Genomic DNA, 19,693 nt, shown 5'->3' with positions numbered 1-19,693 from the left:
ACACTTTCAGTTATGGTACAAAACAGTCAAGAAGTTAACTAAGAAACTTTCCACATACTAGCTTAGTAAATAAATGCAACAAGACATGTCTATCCAATTTCCGTAGAAAAAATGAAAATCTTTAAGTATAAACAGTATTAAGCAAAACAATTTGCAAGTCGGGTTTCTTTGGCTGACGCGTTGCGAGGTCTGTACCTCTTCTTCCTGAGCCTTATGGACTGCAGAAAGAATGTCATACAAGAGGATATGTCAGACACAAATTCATTCGAGTTGGTGTACAGTCTATAAAGCTAGTGAATTTAAAGGCATTGTATTCAGAAAGTTACTAACCATGCACTGATCCACTGAATGTAAACACATAATTAACCCATGGAGCCATCTGGATGTGTGCCAATTTGTTTGTGCCAAACCTCTTAATAGCTAAACTATTGGATGATGTGGCTCAAAGTTCATCATTCTCTCATCCAATCAACCAAGAAATGGCGGTTAAAGGTATAATACTAGTAAGTACCTTTCCATAGAGTCGCCTCTGGAAGGAAGGATAGGTAGTTCTTGGAGAAACAAGCAATAGACTTGCATTTCCTTTCTTATCTTTGTTTTCTACAAATAAATACCTAACAAAGCCATCTCTACACACCACTTTTCAGGCACTATTTTGCAATTCTTGTTGATGTTTCTGGATAAGCTGCGTCTGCTAAAATACATGAGCATGTTAAGGAAGGAAGGCCCCCTGGGTGAGGCTAACCTCTTCGTTCAGGCGATGGCCAATTAAAAGCATTGACAGAGCACTCATGAATGCTAAGGATAATCTGATAAAGTGCTTGGGCAATACTTACGGATGCTCCTGGACGCGTTGGACACATTTGATGCCCAAAACCTTAGTTTTCAACCATTGACTTCGTTGGAGGACATTGATTGACTCCATGCCGAACCATCTGGGGATGTTAACTTGCAGAAGGCAGCTTGACCTGTCACTTTTATAGAAGAACAGCCCAACTCTCTGGCTCTTTTTCACGTGTGAATATCATCTCTTGGAGAATTGCCAGACATAAAAATAAGTAGGACAATAGAGAATCTATCGCCATTTTAACCTCTTACGACATGAATTTATTGCAGGAAACATGGGAATGTAATGGCATCTATATAGATGGATTTGTTACCTTTCATGTAATGGCTGCAAAAAAGTCTTGATATAGAAACAGTGGGGGACTGGCCATCTTCGTCAGGTCGGAATTGGCAAAGAAGGCAAAAAGTATTTTTCTTAGCTCTTCATATGTGCAATTTGTCGTCTTTATGGACAACAAGGGCTCTCCATTTCTTTATCTGGACAACTTTTTGAATAGCCCTTCTAAGCTCAACGTGAAGTCTGCTTTTATTGAACAAAATAAATATTCTGGACACTCTTCTAGATCCCTTGAATGATCCACTTCATTGGGTTATAGTGGGTGGGGTGTTTAATGTAAGGATTGACAATAGACCTGATCCAGAGCTGTATGATGATAAGACGGTGGATCTGGCTTCAAATATTGTCCGTCCTGGGATGTTGGACCCCAGGCTATGTCAAAAAGGACTTTAAACTTTTTTACTTGACTGGGGAATAAGTATGCTTGTTGAAAGGTTGCAAAATGATAGCCCTGGCAATTATACCTTTCAAGGCCATCAGGGCCATTGCACTATTGACTATTTCTGCCTCTCAATATCCAATTGTGATTTAATAGCAGATTTTAAAGTATTTTTGAATTTTTGTGGCAATCATTTCGATTTATTTCTGGAATTAGTGTGGCCGAGCACCTATGTTGCATCTGTGGTTATTCTTCATACCAGAAATGCTGTTCTAACTAATTCTCACAGAATAATCGGATGGAAAGATGAGCTTGGTTTGACTGATCAGAATGATTTAATAAAAGTTAATCTCCCCGCACTTATGGCCATTATTTGACCTTCAACTAATACTATTTGTTGTACTAAGCTATATTCTGATGATATGTTAACTATCTTGAGAATGTTTTTCAAGGAAGAAAAGAGATGTAATACCAAAACGCGAAGTCCTCTCCTAGTTCGAATCACACTGCTGAGCAGCTAAATCTAGATTGAAATCCCTCCTGAAATCTGCTTTTAGCAAACAAAAGTGAAATAGCCAAGGCACTGAAAGACTGTAAAGGGCTAGTGGCGAACAGAAAGACAGTCTTCAATTCTGAGGTATGTGAAGATTTAGTGAAAGCTGCATACTTGCCCAAATTAAGGTTTTTTGGGGTATTGGTAAATCATGGTCCGGCTCACTATGCAAACACAAATAATACCATGGTGAATGTGGCTGATTCTGAATGGGTGACTCATTTCACTAATCTTCATAAGGGTGTTTTGGCCCATTTCATTTCCTTTCTTACCACCCACTCTGGCTCCCCAACTTTAAGTTTAGGGGTCACAATTGAAGAAGTCAATCTGGCGTTACAGAAACTGACATTAGGTAAGCGCCCTGGCCAGGATGGGATACCTGTTAGGCTATTTAGTAATGTATGGGGCCTATGGGTTCCTACTCTGACAACATGTTGGAACGTCTTTTTGGAACTGAACTGTTTCCTGGAATAAGGGCAGAATGCCTCAATTGATTGCAATTTTAAACTAGAAATTTGCACTTCTCATATAGAGCAATCTCTCTTCTGGATTCCGAGTTCAGAATATTTGGTAGGATTGTGTTAGCCTGATTGCAAACATGGACGAAGAGAATCAGTATTCAATTTGATTTTCAACTGGGATTCAGAGAGGATTGCGGACTAATGAGCAGGCCTTGATTCTCTATCTAATGATTGCCAATTCTTTGTGGCTGAAGAAGGAGAGAATATATTTGGCTTTTATGGATCTAAGGACTGCCTTTGATAAAGTCGATAGACGAAAACTATGGCAGTGTCTAAGGGGGCACAATTGTCCAGAGGACTTGGACAATCATGCTCATCTAGATGTATCACAATACTAGAGCATGTGTTTGGTCAGGTGATGGCGGGCACTTCACCCCCTTCGTCAAGTTGGCGTAGGAAGCCCAGTACTGTTTTCCCAATGAATCAATAAACTCATGGTATAACTAACTGAGAGAAAGGCAGATGTACTGCATTTTGGCAACGTTTTAGCCCAATTTCTGCCTATGCCAATGATACCGTTTCAATTGTGAGAACACCCTGCGCATTACAGCTATTGCTTGATACTTATTCAGAATTTATGAAAGCAATAATGATATGGCAGAAAAATCATTGTGGAAGGCAAGTTATTTCTCCAACATTTTTCATCCAGGGCCACAAATTGGAACTGATGAAAAGTTGCAATTACCTGGGTATAGCTTTCACATTATCCTTTTCACGAAACAACTATTTAAATAAACAGCCCCATTGGTGGAATTCTTTCGTTTAACAAGAGTTTATAAACAGCATCCTTTAGAGTGGTTGTTGAGGGAATATTCTTCAAGGTGACCGCAAAGTACTGCATGGGGATATGGGGTATGCCAATTTAGATTCATTGCAAGTCCAGGAGTGCATCTTGCCTACATCTTTTTTAAGAAATTTTGTATATACCATTCCTTACACCATGTGAACTGGACATTCTATCTTTTAATTGCTGTCTTCTCTTTCCCTACCTCTCTATTTTTGTTTAAAGTCTTCTTTTCTTCCTCCTTTTTCATAACACAGGGTCCTGCTACTTACTGCCCTGATGAAGGTGGAGCATTTTCTTCAGCAGTGAAGAATATTTTTCTCCATCCATTTCTCACCGCCGAAACCGCATTGCTGTCAAGAGGGGATTGGAGGTCCTCCACAGAATATCTTTTCCAATTTGGACCTTGAACTCTTTTCAGGCCACCAGTTGGAAGGGACACTTCTATCAGAAGCCCCTCCTGGTTATATTTCCCCCTTATGCGTTGGCAGACCCAATCCCAGTTTATAATAATCTTTACCTTGGGATTTCACTTTTGATGAATATGACTATACATTTGAAAAAAAGTTTTTTTCATATTTCAGGTTTCTAATTTGCTGTAACAATACAGTCAGGAATATTGAATTGACTTTCAGAGAAACTTCATTTTTGTCTGAATAAGATGTTCTGAGCACTAATGTGACAAGTATTTTTTGTTTATGTTCAGATTTTGTTCTGTTTCTTATATATTTCTCCGTATTCCTCCTTGTTTCTTTCATTCTATTTATGTTTTTAAAAAAAATGTGAAATTGTTTTGTTGATTGTATATGCCCTCACCTGGTGGGTTTCACCACATGCACAATCTTTTTGTTATAAAGTGTTGTTTCAATCTCAACAAGTTTTAATGTCTCCCTTGGTGTATTGTTTTGCTATATACAACTATATGTAGAAGTTATAACCTATGCGGTTATACAGGGTTGGACCGGGTAAATTGTTTTAATTTATTTACACCTTACATGGGCCAATCCCTGACGTACCAGTACTCTTCTTTTTTGTCAACAGGAGAACATATTGATCAAACAACTATTGGACCTACCAAGTTCGGCAGCTAATTTTGCTGCCCACTCAGAGCTCAGTTTGCCTTTTCTAGAGGACAAACTTAACTTACCCTAGAACTGATTCTTATTTGGCTAAGAATCTGGGATAATGATAAGGAGGTTGAGACTCACCAAATTTTTCACCACATGATGGCCTCTGAAAATGCCCTTTTGTCTATAACATATTTAAGCCATATTAAAAAGTGGTTGTGCATGATTAATGTGGGTAGTGTCTTTTCAAATCCTTCGTGCCTCAAAACTGGGGCTGCCACATTATAAGAGAAATGGTTGCTTAGGATGAATTTTACGGCTAGGGAAACAAACAAACTATGTAAGCCAGCTAATCATGTCCATATAATTAGATCAAGCAACCTGATGCAAAACTACCCAGGCTTCTCTAATTTCATAAGAGATCACTTGCGAATAACAAGAGCTCAATTTAAATTGCTCCCGCTAAAAGGCTGTCACTTCAAAATGGTCATCCTCGAGCTCAACTACCAGCGATGTATGTGAATTGTGTAATGGTGCTACGGGGGATTGTTTGCATTTCTTGTTTTTCTGCAAGGCCTATTGATAGCATTTGTCAACATACTTTACTTAGATTTCTTCATTATTGTAACTTTACTCAGTGCAGACCCGCAATGCAATTTATCTCGCTGGATACCTTTGGCTGCTTTGTGGTCTTTGCTTTCATACCTGAGAAATGCTATAGATGTCAGATGGAAAATGTTATCAACTGCTTAATTTTAATGTGGTTAACATTATGTAACTTTTGTATATTGTGTGTTTTTAAGGAGGTTTCTTCTGAAATAAACACATTTTGCCTGACTGCTGGATCACTTGGGGTGGCCAAGGTGATTACATGATCCTCTGAGTGGATTGAATCTGTCTTTGTTATTAGCCATAGTGAAAGTGGACACCGGCAGATTGAAAGACCAAAGAAATATCGAGGCTTAGTACCACAAAGGAAATAAGCCAATCACAGGTTGAAAAGATACAAGTATCTTTTATTTCTGTACAGTCAAAGCAAAACAGATAGCTATCTGGCTCCCAACACCTTGTAGTGTGTACCATCAGACACAGTGAGGGGTGAGTGTGCTGGACATCTAAACACAGACATATTTATACAATTTTTGAAACATTTTCCAGCCTCTCTCCAAGCTACTAATTCATAAGCTAGAGTTTGTGCCCAGTTCACATGTCAAATATTACAATATTGTACAAGGAATTAAACAAGTTTGCATGTCCATGAGGTTACAATGGTACTGTTGGTTCTCTGATCCATGGTAAGCCTTTTTCCAAGAATCGCTACAATGCAGTTCAGCCAGACCACACAATCTGAGTTTACTTTCCATTGTCTCATTGTTTATACAAGGATGAGGCTCGTGAGCGCAGACAACACTTGGATTGCAGTTCATATGAGTCACAAGGGTTCTTTGCATTGGTCAAACAGTCTGCTCTCGGTCAGCCTAAACATTAACAGAAATCAAAGGTCGTACAGCTTGGCTGCAAGCTGAAAACACAGTCCACCATTTTAGAACACAGAAACAAGAGTTGAAATCAAAATGGCGGACAATTCTTAAAATGGGGGTGACATTGATCGAAAAGTGGAACATTATGACCGCGATTTTCTGTGTAAGGCGAATGAGCTTAGGTCAATATTCGTAACAAGGCGGTATTATGTGATTATGTTTTAACAAACCCTCCTTTTGGCCTAAACCAAGAGCATTACTCAAACATTTGCCTTACTCAAAATCCCATGCCTCAATGTCCATACATCCTGAATCACATTCTTCAGAAATATTGATCGCCATGAGTTCCTTGACAGTGATATCCTTCGTTACAAAAGCGCTAACAGTTTCCTTGGGCATTTGTACCTTTGGTCCTAATGTACCTATAGTTTGCGCACAACATCCTCCTATCTGTCAGGCTGAGAGGTCCTGTGCCCGCGGAAGCTGCTGAACCCCCGACAATCCCCCGAAATGTAATTCTCAGAACTAGGTTTCAATTCAGCTCTGCAAACTACACCCCAAAGGGAAAGGGGGAAGTGGATAACAAAACAACACCAGGCTGACTGCGTCAAGGCTAACCAAAGCTGAACCTGCAGAGGATATAAGAAAAGCAGATACAAATCCTTTTATTCCTTACTCAACCTTAAGAGTGGAAAGACTTTAAATCCTTAACTAATAATTAAGAATCATACCTGGTTCTTCTCTTGAAATTTCTTAGAAAAGCTTGAAAAGAAGCTGAAAATCTCTCTTACTTGAGACTCTTGAAATTCACAGAAACTTCTTAATTAGAGCAAACCTGGAAGGTTTTGCTCTTTGCCTTTTTTCCAAAAAATCTGCTAGTTGTCCAGTTAAATAGTCTTTATCTTTTCTTTCTTTTTCTTTCAAACTTTTCTTTTGTTTTCAAACTTTTTACAATTCAATAAAGTTTGTGAATTCTTGAAGAAACACGTGCAAAACACACACGCGGATAATCTCAATTCAGAAGATTTGCACGTTTAAAACTTCCTGCGTTGAAGAACACACGCACTGTAAGGAAAGTCCACGCGCAGAAAAACACACGCGCCTGTAAAAACACGCGAAACAGAATTCACGCGCAAAAGAGTTCACACACGCTCGAGTACACGCGTTAAAAACACACGCACAGGAAACCACACGCGCAATTGAGTTCTCACACTGAAGCACACGCGCTTGAAAACACACGCGCTATAGAGTTCTCACGCGGCAACAGATCCTTGCGTTGGGAAGCACACGCGCTAAGAAAACACACGCGCTATAAAGTTCTCACGCGGCAAACAGATCCTCGCGCTTGGAAGCACACGCGCTAAGAAAAACACACACGCTATAGAGTTCTCACGCGGCAAACAGATCTTCGCGCTTGGAAGCACACGCGCTACGAAAAAACACACGCGCTATAGAGTTCTCACGCAGCAAACAGATCCTCGCGCTTGGAAGCACACGTGCTATGAAAAAACACACGCGCTATAGAGTTCTCACACGGCAAACAGATCCTCGCGCTTGGAAGCACACGCGCTATGAAAAAACACACGCGCTATAGAGTTCTCGCGTGGCAAACAGATCCTCGCGCTGGGAATCACACGCGCTGGAAAACACTCGCTCGCGCAAAAGTTCAAAAAAATAAATTCAAAGGTTAAATTTTACGAGTTCTCACTTAAATGTCATTAAGATAAACAGAGCTGCAGTTTAAAACAAAGTCACTTATCTCCAGCACAATTTCTTAAAGATCTTCAGATTTTCCTGTCTTCAAAACGAATTCCTGACAGCTGATAGCTTCTCCTGAAACCCCCAAGAAAGTAGCCGCTCAACTGCTAACGCCTGAAGGAATAAAATCCACCAGGCCCAAGTCTAAAGCAGGAGCAGCCACTAAACACGTCCTCTCAGCTGGGGTTTTGATGATGAAAGGCAAAGAGTGACAGTTTAGAATGTTTATTGTTGTTCAGCAGTGTTTTCCAACCAATCAGAGCTGTCACTGTGAAACTCCATTTTGCCTTGGGTCAGAACCAGGATTCTGAATCAGGAAGTTAAGGCCAAACCAACTACAATAGAAAACTTCCCACCCACACAAGGCTAATCTAAAAAGGATAATAAAAGAGAGATAATGGGAAAGAAACTTGAATAAGGGAAAATAGCCTGACTAGGGGAAGGAAACCTGACAGTAACCCCCTCCTAATGCCCAGTCTCTGGGCCTACCTTATGTGGATTTTTAGCATGAAACTTAGCAACTAAACGGGGAGCATGTACATCAACTGAATCTTCCCATGATCGTTCTTCAGGTCCATATCCCTCCCAATCAATCAAATACTGCAATCTTCCCCTCACTTTCCTGGAATCCAAAATTTGTTTAACCACAAATTCCTCAGATGAATCCTCCAAAATCACAGGGGAAGGTGGTGTTCTAAATCTAGTTCCTGAACTAACCGGTTTTAAAAGGCTAAAATGGAAAGTAGGATGTACCTTCAAATGCTTGGGTAATTTCAATCGTACTGCCACAGGGTTGGTGATTCTCTCTACCTCGAATGGGCCTACAAATCGTGGACTGAATTTATTCTTCCCCTTAATTTTTAGGTACCGGGTAGAAAGCCAAACTAAGTCTCCCTCCTTATATTCAGGACCAGCCTTCCTTCTCAAATCAGCACACCTTTTATATTTCAACTTGTTTTCTCCCAGCACCTTTTTTGCTCTATCCAAGATATTCTTCATAACCAACAAACGATCTTCCACTCTAGGATTCCCGGAATCCTCCAACACCTCAAAACTCAGGAAGCGAGGATGAAATCCACGACCCAAAAAGAAAGGGGACATAGAAGTAGCATCTTTACCCAAATTGTTGTAAGAGAATTCTGCCAACCATACCAAATCCACCCATTCCTCTCCAGCTTGTAAATAACACCTTAAGAACTTCTCCAATTCCTGATTTACTCTCTCCACTTGTCCATTAGTCTCCGGATGATACCCAGAAGTCAAACTAACGTCTACCCCAAGTTTCCTACAGAAGGCCCTCCAAAATTTTGAAATAAATTGAGATCCCCTATCAGAGATAACTTGACTTGGGAGTCCATGCAGTCGAACCACACCTTCCAAAAAACTATGAGCCAGTTTTTCCGCGGTAACCTCTCCCTCCATTGGTAAAAAATGCGCTTCTTTAGTAAGAAGATCCACCACAACAAGAATGGTAGTACAACCCTTATCTTGAGGGAGATCAACAATGAAATCCATAGAAATAGTGTGCCAAGGACGAGGAGGAACAGGTAACGGCTCCAATAAACCATGCGGCTTCCCAACTTGACTTTTTGCTTGTGCACAGACTACACAAGTTTTTACAGAGTTCAATGTGTCTTGGCAAATTTTTTCCCACCAAAAGTTCTTTTTTCTGAAACCAGGATGTTCTGATAAAATGGATTCAAGACAATTTCTCAAAACCTTTTCTCTTAACTCTTCAGTAGGTAAATAAAGCTTGTTATCAAAAAATGGAAGATTGTCTTTCAAACTTCTGGCTGGATCCAGTCTCACCCACTCCTCCCTCTTCTGCAAGGACATATTCTGGCGAACCTTGTTCAAAAAATCCATTTCTTTAATGGCTCCGGCTAACAAAAAACGCTCTGGAGCAATTAGAGGTTCTGGCTCCAGAATCTCTCTCTCCTCACTACCAGGAAATTGGCGGGATAAGGCATCAGCTTTTTTATTCTGACTTCTGGGCTTAAAAGTCACAACGAAATCATAATCGGCAAAGAATAAGGACCAACGAAGTTGTCTTGGAGACAAGGTTCTTGCAGATTTTAAAAACAATAAATTTCGATGATCAGTAAGATCCGTTACCGTATGTCTTGCCCCTTTCAGAAAATGCCTCCATTCTTCAAAAGCGGACTTTATTGCTAATAGTTCACGATCTGCAATTGTATAGTTCACTTCAGCAGCAGAAAACTTCCTAGAAAAGAATGCCACTGGATGTAGTTGATCAGTAGTTTCATTCCTTTGAGAAAGCACCGCCCCTAACGCTAAATTTGAAGCGTCCGCCACCACAAAAAAAGGTTTAGAGAGGTCTGGATGAATTAGAATTGGACTAGAAGTAAATTTTTGTTTTAATTCTTGAAAAGCTTTTTCTGCTTCAAGGTCCCAGTCAAATTTCACTCCTTTTTTCAAAAGTCTCGTTATAGGAGCAACCAGCCGAGAAAAACCTTCGATAAATCTCCTATAAAAATTGGCAAACCCTAAGAAACTTTGTATTTCCTTAACCTTAGTAGGAGAGGGCCATTCAAGAACTGCTTGAACTTTTTTAGGATTCATTTCTAAACCCCTAGGTGAAATTATAAAACCTAAAAACTCCACAGAATCTGTATGGAATTGACTTTTTTCCAATTTGGCAAACAAATGGTTTTCTCGCAGCTTTTGTAAGACTAAGCGAACATGTTTCTGATGTTGATCCAGGTCAGAAGAGAAAATCAAAATATCATCGATATACACGACCATAAAAATATCCATTTATTCTCTAAAAACCTCATCAATAAAAAATTGGAAAGCCGCTGGAGCATTACATAAACCGAATGGCATAACTTGGTATTCAAACAGCCCAAACCTGGTCTTAAACGCTGTCTTCCATTCGTCCCCTTCCTGCACACGCACAAGATGGTAAACTCCTCTCAAATCTAATTTAGAGAAAATATTTGCTCCTGGTATTTGATTAAGCATTTCCGAGATGAGAGGAAGAGGATACCGGTTCTTAACAGTGACTTTGTTAACTGCTCGATAATCTATGCAAGTTCGAAGCGTTCCATCCGGTTTTGGTACAAAAAATAAAGGAGAGGCCGCCGGTGACTTAGAGTGACGAATAAACCCTTTGGCCAAGTTTTCCGTCAAATATTCTTTTAAATAATCATTCTCTTTCTCAGTAAGAGCATATACTCTACTACTAGGCAAAATTGTTCCTGGCTCCAGCTCAATTTTACAATCAAAGGGCCTATGGGGTGGTAATTCTCCTGCCACTTTCTCATCAAATATGTCCCAAAAATCTTTGTAACACTGGGGAAGTTGACCCACTACAGCTCCCTCATCATGACATCCAATTCCAGTCTCAGCCAGAAAACTAGACACTGAATTACTTTGTTTAACATCTTCCTCAAAGAGACTTCCTGAAAAGCAATTCTCTTTACAGAAATCTGACTGCATGTCAATTGTCCTAGCACTCCAATCAATCAGAGGATTATGGAGAGTAAGCCAAGGCATACCCAAAATAATCTTTAACAAAGGAGCATCAATTAACTCGAACAAAATGATCTCTCTGTGACCTCCTGATAACTCCAAAGTTAAAGACCCAGTTCTGTGAGTAATAGGACCAGAAGATAGAGATGTACCATCAACAGCCCTAGCCTGCTCTACAACCTCTTTCTGAAGAATTGGAATTCCCAAAGATTTTGCCAGACCCCAATCCATGAAATTCCCGGTGGCACCTGAGTCAAGCATAATGGGACCATTTCCCTTACACTCCAACCCAAAGAACAAGGATACATTCACGGTTATATGGGGAACCACTGTCTGCACAGTATTGGCGATCTGTTGTACCTTGACCGCTGAAGTAGAAGTCTTCTTGGGAGTGTAAGGACAGTTCACTAAAAAGTGCAGACCTCTTCCACAATATAAACACAGATTGTTATGTCTCCTCCTAGCCTTTTCTTCCACAGTTAAAGGACCTCGGACCCTGGGAGGTGGATTATTCCCTTTGGATCTACTCTCTACTTTAGATCTATCCACTCTAACTAGAGACTTTACGTCACTCTGACAATGACGCCTCTCTGCCTTCCTTTCACTCAAACGAAAGTCCAATTGAATAACCAAATCAATCAGACCTTCACAAGTAGTAGGGCGTTCAACCACTCCAGACAATGCATCCTTTAACTCATCTCTAAGGCCCCGATAAAACAACGAGGCCTGTTTATCCTCGGGCCACTTGCTTTCTAACACAAGGGACTTAAATTGTGTTATATAAGCAATCAAGTCTCTATTACCATGTTTGAGTTCTAAAAGTTCACCATCCACTTCCAGAGATAACTGTCTTCTATCAAACATCTTTCGGAATATCTCTAAAAAACTGGTGTAATTTCCTAAGACCGAACTCTTTTGACTCACCAACAACCCTGCCCAAGCAGGTGCCTCTCCAGAAAGTAGGACAACATAAAAGTTATCTTAGATGCATCCGAGGGAAATAATTCTGGTCTACTCATAAAATGTAATTCACATTGCGTCAAAAACACCCTAAACCTCTTGGGGTCCCCATGATAACGTTCTGGAGGCGCCAAAGGAACTGGCAAAATTAAACTCCTTACCCCTTCTGCCACTGGAGGGGCCCGTTGTATTTGTGGTAATTGATCTCCACCTTCCCTTTCTAACTCAGGTGGAGAACCAGCACCCCCTGAAACCTCATCCTCTCTCCTTTCTCCCCTCTGTTGAATTTGTGTTACTTTTACACTCAAGTCATCCACCTTTTGACTAAGTAATGCATTTTCATCCCGAGATATTTTCAACTCCTCCCGTAACTCCCTGATCAAAGATCCTAACGCCTCCATGGATTCGTCGGGGTTCATGAAAACTCGGGCGGACAAAATTATTGGCCTTTCATTCTGTCAGGCTGAGAGGTCCTGTGTCCGCGGAAGCTGCTGAACCCCCGACAATCCCCCTGAAATGTAATTCTCAGAACTAGGTTTCAATTCAGCTCTGCAAACTACACCCCAAAGGGAAAGGGGGAAGTGGATAACAAAACAACACCAGGCTGACTGCGTCAAGGCTAACCAAAGCTGAACCTGCAGAGGATATAAGAAAAGCAGATACAAATCCTTTTATTACTTACTCAACCTTAAGAGTGGAAAGACTTTAAATCCTTAACTAATAATTAAGAATCATAACTGGTTCTTCTCTTGAAATTTCTTAGAGAAGCTTGAAAAGAAGCTGAAAATCTCTCTTACTTGAGACTCTTGAAATTCACAGAAACTTCTTAATTAGAGCAAACCTGGAAGGTTTTGCTCTTTGCCTTTTTTCCAAAAAATTCACTAGTTGTCCAGTTAAATAGTCTTTATCTTTTCTTTCTTTTTCTTTCAAACTTTTCTTTTGTTTTCAAACTTTTTACAATTCAATAAAGTTTGTGAATTCTTGAAGAAACACGTGCAAAACACACACGCGGATAATCTCAATTCAGAAGATTTGCACGTTTAAAACTTCCTGCGTTGAAGAACACGCGCACTGTAAGGAAAGTCCACGCGCAGAAAAACACACGCGCTTGTAAAAACACGCGAAACAGAATTCACGCGCAAAAGAGTTCACACGAGGTTGAGTACACGCGTTAAAAACACACGCGCAGGAAACCACATGCGCAATTGAGTTCTCGCGCTGAAGCACACGCGCTTGAAAACACACGCGCTATAGAGTTCTCACGCGGCAACAGATCCTCGCGTTGGGAAGCACACGCGCTAAGAAAACACACGCGCTATAAAGTTCTCACGCGGCAAACAGATCCTCGCGCTTGGAAGCACACGCGCTACGAAAAAACACACGCGCTATAGAATTCTCACACGGCAAACAGATCCTCGCGCTTGGAAGCACACGCGCTAAGAAAAACACACGCGCTATAGAGTTCTCACGCGGCAAACAGATCCTTGCGCTGGGAATCACAAGCGCTGGAAAACACTCGTTCGCGCAAAAGTTAAAAAATATAAATTCAAAGGTTAAATTTTACGAGTTCTCACTTAAATGTCATTAAGATAAACAGAGCTGCAGTTTAAAACAAAGTCACTTATCTCCAGCACAATTTCTTAAAGATCTTCAGAGTTTCCTGTCTTCAAAACGAATTCCTGACAGCTGATAGCTTCTCCTGAAACCCCCAAGAAAGTAGCCGCTCAACTGCTAACGCCTGAAGGAATAAAATCCACCAGGCCCAAGTCTAAAGCAGGAGCAGCCACTAAACACGTCCTCTCAGCTGGGGTTTTGATGATGAAAGGCAAAGAGTGACAGTTTAGAATGTTCATTGTTGTTCAGCAGTGTTTTCCAACCAATCAGAGCTGTCACTGTGAAACTCCATTTTGCCTTGGGTCAGAACCAGGATTCTGAATCAGGAAGTTAAGGCCAAACCAACTACAATAGAAAACTTCCCACCCACACAAGGCTAATCTAAAAAGGATAATAAAAGAGAGATAATGGGAAAGAAACTTGAATAAGGGAAAATAGTCTGAATAGGGGAAGGAAACCTGACACTAACATCGAGCATATGACAGGAAGACATTGCACACAACAACAACAAAACAATAGAACACCAAGAACTACTACTACTGCAAAGATCTTCCAACCCCATGAATGGAGAAAGTCCCAGAACCAAGCACACATTTTCCTTCGGGACATGTACTTCCGTACTCAAGATATGCAGATTTTGTATTGCCTTGACTATAGTAGGGGAAAGTCAGGTACGAAAACACAGCAAGCTGATCCCACCAATGTACATACCCCACCATGCTCGGCTACGATAATGTCTAACACCATCCTATTCTGAAGGGCCACTGATCTGATTGCTTTTTGTTCCTGCGTCAAGTTTTATAGTATACCGGTGGTTCTATTGATGGTTTTCTCCAATACTCTCGCTAGTCCCCTAATATCCTCAGAGTTCATTATCTGTCCCTAAAATGGTACAAAGGATTTTCCTAGATCACCCATAACCTGTGAAGGAGTATCACCATTCTCGTCCCGCCTTGGTTGAGCTCTAGAAACCTCAGAGGCGCTAGCTATATATACCCCTGGTAACAAGATACCCAAGTAGCAAGTACCCTGCCAATCTCTAGGTAGCCAAGGATTAGCTTCATTGCCGCAGACAAAATAAATGGGATCACTTACATGCAAAGGTCTGTCCTCACTAGTTAGGTTTGCGATGTTGGTTGAGCCCTCGAATGTACCGGTTGGCTGAGAACCATCCCTTTGGATACAGAAGGAAACAGAGTTGGGGCTATGATTGATAGTATAGGAAGGAAGCCTGGCATCCCGGTTGCCTATGGGAGCCATCTTGAAAGAAATTAGCGATTGGAAAGGTCTGGAAAGTCAATCGGAAGGCCTAATAGAAGCAACATTGAGTTTGCTCCTATTTGCAAAAAGGGAACATCCCAAAGGTGTCAGGACTCGTTTCTCAAACTCATTCAAATTAGTCCCATCAAAGTTCCCAGAAATACTATCATTCCAACGACCAAAGAATAATGCCCTTAGTGAGGCGTAGCATGCAATAGTCAAAGGAAGAGGGTGAATATACCAACCCAACCCTTTTTCCCGTGCTGTGGCAAATGTGAACACACCCAGCAATTTGTTTTGTTTAGAATTGCATGGGTGGCATTCATGATTAACAGGAGAGTGTTATTGTGGTAACTCTGTCTGTGTTGGGAATCCCTAGGAGGTAGAGTGTGCAGATGCACGAAAGGTGAAGACATAGTGGGTACAATTTCAGTTGGTAACAAAGTCTCAAGTGGACGCACCCCCTCTAAATACCACAACCCAAGTGAAAATATAACTGTCAGACCGATTAACATTATAACAAGAAAACAATGAGATCTTTGATGAACGGATTCTTTGTCAGCCACACGACCAATAGCTTGCTCCATACGAGTAGAGTAAAGAAAGGGCATTGTTCCTCAGAGTCCGTTTAGAAAGTCTCTGCATCAGGCTCTTTCAGTTCATTCGCCGGTGGTCTCCTGACCACGTAGCTTATCTTGCTTGAAGGTAACTTTGCCAGTCCATGCCTCTTACTTATGTTTCAGTGAGAGAGTGGCAAGGGACTAGCTCAACAGTGGTTTCTTATGAGCACAGCCGATGCTATGCTGTAAGTCTAGTGCCGTAAATGCAGATCGTACCTCAAGACTCCAGGTACGGCGTGATCTGTGAACAAAGTGTTGTCGCTTCCTGATGGAAGTGGTGAAACAGGTGCAAGATTGCTCGATGATGGAGAAAGATCTGAGGAAGAATTCAAAGGCAAAGCAACTGTCTCCCCAGGTCCCACGGGCGCAGGAAGAATCTCTGGGACACCCTTGGTGTTGATCAGAATGGACTTGTCATGCGGAACAGACCAAACAGTCTCCTTCTCTTCTCCTTTATCTTGTGGCAGAGGAAAAGGTATCCTCTTGACGTGCGTCGCGTGTATCCACTGTTTCTTGCCGTCTACTTGTACAGCAGTCTGTGTGGCCAACAAAACTTGAAACGGTCCTCTCCAGCACGGTGTGAGACAGGATGCTCTTTGAAATTCTTTAGTGACCATCCAGTCGCCGGGTCAAACTCGATGACCTGGCCCCTTGTATTTTACTGGGAGGGCTTCTCGCACCTGTTGATAAATCAAATACAAGTTTTGAGTTAACTGGTCACAATATTCAGAAAGGAGCAAATGCTCCACGTCTTTCATTCACTTGGGTTTGGGCAAATTCCAAATATTATCTGGCCTTCCCACAACTATTTCATAGGGGGAGAGCCCAGTTTTCGTTTGTGGGGTCGTCCGCATGGACAATAGAGCTATTGGTAAGGCATCCGGCCATTTCAAATTGCTATTGGCGCAGACCTTCGCCATCTTATTCTATAAGATACCATTATGGCATTCTACAAGTCCGGCACTCTGCGCGTGTCTGGCCGAATGGAACCGTTTATCGATCTGTAATCCCGCGCATATTTGCAGGATAACAGCAGCAATAAAATGTGGACCATTATCCGACCAAATGACCCTCTGCAACCCAAACCTGGGAAAATATTCCTTCAGCATGGTTTTTGCCGTCATTATTGCTGTGGAATTCTTTACAAGGAATGCTTCAACCCATTTGCCAAAGGCACAAATGACTACCAGAACGTATTTTTAGTTTTGGCAGCGCTCCATTTAGATGAAGTCGAAATGTATTACCTCAAAGGGCACATCGGGGGAACCAAAACTACCCCTCAGTGTGGATGTACCTTTGCCCACATTAAGCTGTAAGCATACCATGCAATTTTGGACCAAACGCTCAGCAGTCTTTGAGATGTTTACATTTACCCAGACAGGTTCTAGCAGTTTACACATTTTTCTAGCACATATATGAGTAGGACCATGAGCCATTGTAACCATAGCAGTGACATATGCATCGGGTAGCATCCATCTTTTCTTGGCATTGTCTATCCAACAACCTTCATCATCTAAACTTGCTAAACCCTCAGCCCATTGCTTAAGCTCTTCTGGAGTGGCATCAGCTTGAATGTTTTTTATAGAATCAATTCCTTCATCTACTATACAAATGTTGATGACTTCTTTTGTTACATACATTTCAGAATACAAATCGGTGGCAGTCTGTTTGGCTATCCTGTCAGCAAAAGCGTTTCCGCTCCCCACATCATCTGTTACTTTCTGGTGTGAGGCGCACTTCATTATTGCTAGTTGAGTAGGAAGCGCAAGTGCTGACAGCAGCCGAACTATCGACATGCCATGTTGAATCTTAGTTCCATGTGAGGTCAAGAAACCTCTTTCTGCCCATAATCTACCGAAGTTGTGAACCACCCCAAAGGCATACTGGCTGTCTGTAAATATATTTACACTAAGCCCTTCGGAAAGTTCACAAGCTCAAGTCAATGCGATAATCTCTGCGGCCCGCGCAGAGTTATGCAAAATTCTTTTGGTTTCCACAATAGTGCTTAATGTAGTGATGGCATAAGCAGCAGTGGATGTACCGTCCGTAAATTTGAAGAAGGAGCCATTGCAAAACCGCTCCTCTTGTGGATCTTTTAATGGTGTATCATTTAAATCAATTCTGCCTTTGGTTTCTTGCTCTGCGGTATAGATGCAGCCATGTGACATCTTGTCACTGCAAGCAGTTTCTTGTGGAAAAGGCAATAGTTCGGCCGGATTTAATGCGCAACATATCTTAATTTGGATATGCCGTGCAAATAGAGTCAGCTCGTATCTTGTTAATCGTGCTGATATAAGATGTTGCGTTTGCGTTCTGTTCAATAGAACATCGACAGAGTGGGGTACGATCATGGTTAAAGAGTGACCTAAAACCATACCCTCACTTTGCTTTACAGATGCAGTGGCAGCAGCAACAGCTCTCAGACATCTCGGCAAAGCACATGCAACAGGATCAAGCATGGAGGAAAAATTACTTCACAGTCTATTCTTCCCCCCATGTTCCTGAGTTAACACAGCCAAAGCACATCCATCACATTCATGCACATATAAAACAAAGGCCTTGTCATAATGTGGTGTGCCCAAAACTGGTGCTGAACACAACGTAGCCTTGAGCAGATCAAAAGCTTTCTGGCAATACAAGTTCCACGGTAATGGCAAAGAAATGCCCTTCTTTGTCAATGCCAACATTTGTTTTATCACTAATGAGAAGTTAGGGATCCACTGTCTACAGCCCGAAGCCATGCCTATCAAGGCTCTGACCTCTTTCTGTGTATTTGGGACAGACATGCTAGAGATGCTTTTTATCCGTTCAGGTGTCAGTCTTCTTCCCTCCTTTGACAGGAGATAGCCTAAATAGGCAACCTCCTGTTGACAATACTGACACTTTTTCAATGCAGCCTTATGCCCATGCTCTGCTAAGTGGATAACCAGCAACACGGTGCCCTCCTTGCAAGCAACTTCTGAGTATGCAGCTCAAAGAAGATCGTCAACATATTGCAATAATTTACAAGTGGGAGGCAACTCAAGTGTATCGAGCTGCTCCTACAAAGCTCTACTGTAAATACTCTGACTCTCAGTCTACCCTTGTGGCACATGAGTGAATGTAAATGAGCGTCCCTCTAGGGTGAACGCGAACAAGTATCTACTATCAACATGTTCAGGAATGCTAAAGAAAGCATTCTTAAGATCCACAACACTGAAGTGAGTAGCAGAAGCTGGAATCATCGTTAATATTGTAGTCACATCAGGAACAATTGGAAATTGTGGAGCAACAATCTTATTGGTAGCACAGGAATCAATAATTAAACGGAAGGGAATGACATTATCCCCTTTCTTGTACATCGCTAAAATTGGGCTATTGCACAAACTTACTGCAATTTCCTCAATCACTACGCGATGAACAAAATCAGAAACTATACCTTTTAAAGCTTGCTCACCATCAACTGAAATCTTATATTGTGGAATACGTGGCAACTTAACACCTGGTTTCAAGAAAATCTTAACAGGTTCAATTAGCAAAATACCAACATCATTATCCTCAACTGCCCATAAACATGCCGGAACTTTATCCAATTCAGTCGGTAAAGGCCTAGTCAGGAATTGTGAAGCAGAAAATTGCTGAGGTGAAATCGTCAAATGTACTCCAGCCGAAGAACAATGAATTACCGCATTTAATTCCTTCAACAGATTCAACCCCAAAAAATTCTCGCCACAATTCGTTGTTAGAAGAAATGGACATTGATCTGTGAATGGCCCCAGTGAAATCAGTACGGGCTGAGAAACCGGACTAACCACTGGTGTGCCAGAAATAGGGCCCTTTCTGATCGACGGGACTAGGCACCGGTTCCAGATTCTGCTTCGGGCTGTCCTAACGGAACAATATATCATCAAATACGAGATCCTCAGAAAGATAGGCAGTCGAAGGATTATCAAAAATATTCCCATTATCAACACTATGTTGCTGACTATCTTGCGAGAATGACTGTGGGTTCTGGGCGAATTGACTCCTACCAGGACCC

This window comes from Ambystoma mexicanum, chromosome 9, assembly GCF_040938575.1.
Source record: "Ambystoma mexicanum isolate Mex_15411 chromosome 9, UKY_AmexF1_1, whole genome shotgun sequence".
Classification (NCBI taxonomy): Eukaryota; Metazoa; Chordata; class Amphibia; order Caudata; family Ambystomatidae; genus Ambystoma; species Ambystoma mexicanum.
Note: the sequence above shows the minus strand (reverse complement) of the source record.